Genomic DNA, 5,354 nt, shown 5'->3' on the forward strand with positions numbered 1-5,354 from the left:
TTTATTCTTGCTTTACGTCGGTCTTTTGAATAAGAGCGATGCGATCTCGTTGCTTTCTATTAATTAAGTGATAAATCTTGTAAGGCCTTACAAGTACTCCGAATACTTTTACTGTGAGATTACAAACTACAGCATATAAGAAAAAGAACTAACACAACTAAGACTAAGATGTGCGTGTATTCGTGGTATAGAAATTAAGGCCTCTAAAAATAAGTTTTACATTCTTACAATCAACTTTGTCAAGGTAAACTATATATTTGTTATTTCTAAAATACAACGTTAAACAGACATTATTATTATGTTCTCTATGTTGTCTTTAAATAATAATAAATATTCTTGAATTGAACATTACGTGTGAATATCTCATTCTATATAGCTCTGAATATTTTCAATGATAAAATCTTACATATTCAGGCTCAATTAAATGTAATTTGACAAGATTGCAATTTGAGTTGTTCAACAAGTTATGGGCCCAGAGCTTTCATATATGGAATGAGATAAAGTTTAAGTGTAATAACTATATATATAAATTAAAAAATAATTTAACAGAACTAAAACTTAAAGTAAAAGTAAAAAAAAGGGTAAAGCCCAAAAGTAAACTGAGTAAAGTAAAATTTTTTTTTAAAAAAAAAGGTAAAAGACTAGAGTAAAATAAAGCTTGAAAAGTGATTTTAAAAAATAAAGAACGGAATATTATACTGCCAATTGAGATTTTATGTGATATTAATTTGTTGTGTGTTAATAAAACAATAATATATACAATACTTATTATTTGAAATTAAGTAAGCGAAAATAAAAGTATTTTTTTTTAAATAAAAATTAATCCTAAAAATAAAAGACATAAAGTAGTAATAAAGTTTTAATCGTGTAATATAAAAGTATCATTTCTATAATGGCAAGAGTCGCGGAAGATTACTATAATATTGAAAAACTATGGGAGTAGAAAATTTTCAAATGTGGAAATTCCAAGTCAAAGTTTTGTTTAGAGCAAATGAAGTTCTAGAGATTGTGTCTGAAAACATTTTAGCCACAAATAGAAATGATACTTGAAAGAAAAAGGATGCAATAGCACAAAAAATTATTATTTCAACTATTGATAAAAAACCGTTTCTAATCTTGATGGACTGTGAAACATCGTATGAAATGTGGTCTAAGATTTGTCAAACTTATGAAAGAGATACTGAGCAACAAAGATGTTGTTTACTTCAAAAGTTTTATAGTGCAACTTTTGAAAAGGGTGTTGATATGTCAACATATCTGAGTAAATTAAAAAATCTAGCTTACAGACTAAATGCAATAAACACTAAAATAGATGAAAAAATGTTGATCTCAAAAATTCTCGCAACTCTTCCAAAGGAGTATGTCTATTTTGTGAGTGCTTGGGAGTCAACAGAACCTGAAAGGAAGACACTAGAAAATTTGACTGCAAGACTGCTAGGAGAAGAACTGAGAATTAATCCTAAAGAAGAAGAGAAACCTGTGGCATTAAAGGCAACACAGAAGAAATGTAACAAATGTAACAAGTTTGGTCACTTAACAAAGTTTTGCAGATCAAAACCTGTACCAAAGGACAAGAGTCAAGTTTGTTGTTTTAAATGTAATAAACATGGACATATAGCTAAATATTGCAAAGAAGAAGAAAATAATTATAATACAAAAAGATGCAATATCTGCAAGAAGGACAATCATTTTGAGAAGGACTGTTACTTTAGAAATAAAAAGGAAAATAAAAACGATGTAGCAAACAAAGTTGCTTTAATGGCAAGCGAAACGTATAATAACGACATTTGGATTATGGATTCAGGAAGTTCGTCCCACATGACAAATCAAAAGAAATACTTCAAAGATTTGGAAAAGATAAAAACAGTAATTAACTTGGCGAAATCTGAAGAAATCATGTATGCATATGGAAAGGGAAGTATTGAATTTGACAAGTGTAAATTAAAAGAAGTTCTCTATGTTCCTAACTTAAGTACAAATTTACTCTCTGTTAATTCAATAACTAAGAATGGTGGTGAGGTGATTTTTACAGAAGATGAAGTATTAGTGAAAGCTGAAAATAAAACTATAATGAAAGGTAAGAAAATGTCTAATGGTCTGTTTCAGGTGAAACTAAAAGTAGATGTAAATATTGAATCTTTACTAACCGAAAAAGCTGAAAGCCAAGCTAAACAATGGCACAGAAAATTAGGACATGCGAGCCATGGAATAATGAAGAAGACGGCATTTTCAAGTGAAGGGATGAAGCTGTCAAATAATGATCTAGAAGAATTAAAACATGGATGCGATGTATGTCAAAAGGCCAAGCAAACCAGACTTAGTTTTGGAGATACAAGAATGAGAGCAACTAGACCTTTACAAATAATACATACGGACTTATGTGACCCGATTGATCCAATGACTGGAACGGAAAGAAATATTTTATTACATTTCTTGATGACTTTACTCACTATACATTGATTTATCTTTTAGAAAGCAAACATGAAGTGAAAGACGTTTTTAAAGAATATGTATTACGAGTCCAGGCACATTGGAATTTAAGAGTATCTAAAATACGTTGTGACAATGGAAAAGAATATTTAAATAAAAGTATTCAGTATTGGTGTAAACAAAAAGGTATTGTGCTAGATAATACAACACCACATATGCCACAATTAAATGGGAGAGCGGAAAGACTGAATAGAACTCTCTTAGATAAAGTACGAGCTCTTTTATTTGACTCTGGATTTAATAAAAATATGTGGGGAGAAGCCTTATATACGTCAGTTTATATTCTAAATAGATTATCTACGGATATACTACAATGTACACCATTTGAGATGTGGGAAAAACGAAAGCCAGATTTAAAAATGCTTCAAATATTTGGAAGTACTGTATATGTTAAGAGACTTGGTACACTAAAGAAATTAGAAGAAAGGAGCAAAAGGCTCTATATGATAGGATATGCACCAAATGGCTACCGTCTATGGAACACTGAAGAAGAAAGAATAATTATAGCAAGAGATGTAAAATTTCTAGGAATAAGAACAGAAGAAAATAAGATTAAAGAAAATAGAAGCATAACAAATAAAATAAAATTTTTACAACTAAATGAAGAGTCAGATGAGACACAAAATTTTGAAAATGAAGAAGATAATTGGGAAGATGCAAATGAAGGAGATGGAGATACAGAAGATATTAGAACTCAAGATAGACAAGAAAGAAGAGTTCAAGATTACGAAGATGTAGATAAAAATAAAGACACAAGAAGAAAATCAAGTAGAAATAAAAAATGTCCCGAATACTTGCAGGAGTACGTAATGCTAACATATAAACAAGCTGTATCTGGTCCAGATAAACAAAGATGGGAAAAAGCAATTAATGAAGAAAAGAAATCACTGGAAGAAAATCAAACATGGGAAATAATGGATTTGAAGAAATTAAAAGGAGAGAAACCATTAACAGGAAAATGGGTTTTTAAAATTAAACAAAATGGAAGATACAAGGCACGACTTGTAATCAGAGGCTGTCAACAGGAGCAAGGCGTGAATTATGAAGAAACTTTTAGTCCTGTAATTAGTACCAGTGCACTTAGAAGCTTATTTGCACTAGCAGCAATTAAAAACTATAAAATAATGACATTTGATATCAAGACCGCTTTTCTTTATGGAAATGTAGAAGAAAGCATTTATATGTATCCACCTGAAGGGTATAATTGTAAAGACAAAGTTTTCAAATTAAAAAGAGCTTTATACGGTTTGAAACAGGCACCTTTGCGATGGAATATTCGTTTCACAGATTTTCTGAAAGAAAAGAATTTTAAACCCTTGAAAAGTGAGCAATGTATTTTTAGAAGTATTAATAAAGATTTAATTCTAGGAATCTATGTAGATGATGGAATTATACTAGGAAGCGACGTACGAGAGATTGAAGAGACAATTAAACAGCTTAGAACAGAATTCAAGATGATGGTCTTTTACAAACCTAAAATTTTTGTTGGAATAGAAGTATTAAAAGAAGAAAATAAAATAAAATTGAAACAAGAAGAATATACAAACAAAATACTAAAACAGTATGAAATGGATAAAGCAAAGTCAGTAAAAATACCGATACTAAAGAATGATACAAGAGATACACGAAAAAAGGAAGAATATAAATACAGAGAAGTAATAGGAAGTCTACTATATTTATCAACCAAGACTAGACCAGACATTTCATTTGGAGTTGGCTACAGTAGTAGATTTATAGAAGACTACAAACAAGAAAATGTAAATGACGTAAAACACATCTTGAAATATTTAATTGGTACAATTGATCAAGGAATTCAATTTAATAGTAAAGCAAAACAAAATTTACTTCAAGCATATTGCGATGCAGACTTTGCTGGTGATCAAGAAACTAGGCGAATTACAACGGGATATATTATTTTCTATGGAGGAGGAGCATTAAGCTGGTGTTCGAGGAGACAACCAATTATAGTACTCTCAAGCACAGAGGCTGAATATGTAGCTGCGGCAGAATGCTGTAAAGAATTATTGTATCTGAAAACTTTATTGGAAGAGTTGCAAGAAAAGAAAATTGAAATAGAACTCTATATAGATAACCAAAGCGCGATTTCATTGATATCAAATGGTGTAGTGAATAAAAGATCAAAACATATCGATGTCAAATATAGATTCATTCATGAACTTTTTAAAAACAAAGTAATAAGTGTAAAATATTGTTCGACTGAAAATCAGAAAGCTGATATTTTAACAAAGGCCTTAAATACTATAAAATTCGAGAATTGTAAGAAATATATAGTGAATTAGCGAGATAAGAATTAAGGAGGAGTGGTGATAGAAATTGTGTTAGATAATTCTTGTCGAGCTAATGCATAATGAATCAGTGAGATAGAAATTAAGGAGTGTTAGAATAGATAATATTCATTAGAGCTATCGAGATAATTCCTATCGAACTGATTCAAGTCGTTTAATTGAATGAATCTAGTTACAACTAAACTTGACAACGGAGTTGTTGTTAATTTGAGCATCGTTCTTGTTCGTTTATTCTTGCTTTACGTCGGTCTTTTGAATAAGAGCGATGCGATCTCGTTGCTTTCTATTAATTAAGTGATAAATCTTGTAAGGCCTTACAAGTACTCCGAATACTTTTACTGTGAGATTACAAACTACAGCATATAAGAAAAAGAACTAACACAACTAAGACTAAGATGTGCGTGTATTCGTGGTATAGAAATTAAGGCCTCTAAAAATAAGTTTTACATTCTTACAATCAAATTTGTCAAGGTAAACTATATATTTGTTATTTCTAAAACACAACGTTAAACAGACGTTATTATTATTATGTTCTCTATGTTGTCTTTAAATAATAAA

Source organism: Mycetomoellerius zeteki, unplaced genomic scaffold, assembly GCF_001594055.1.
Source record: "Mycetomoellerius zeteki isolate Tzet28-1 unplaced genomic scaffold, Tzet1.0 scaffold320, whole genome shotgun sequence".
NCBI lineage: Eukaryota > Metazoa > Arthropoda > Insecta > Hymenoptera > Formicidae > Mycetomoellerius > Mycetomoellerius zeteki.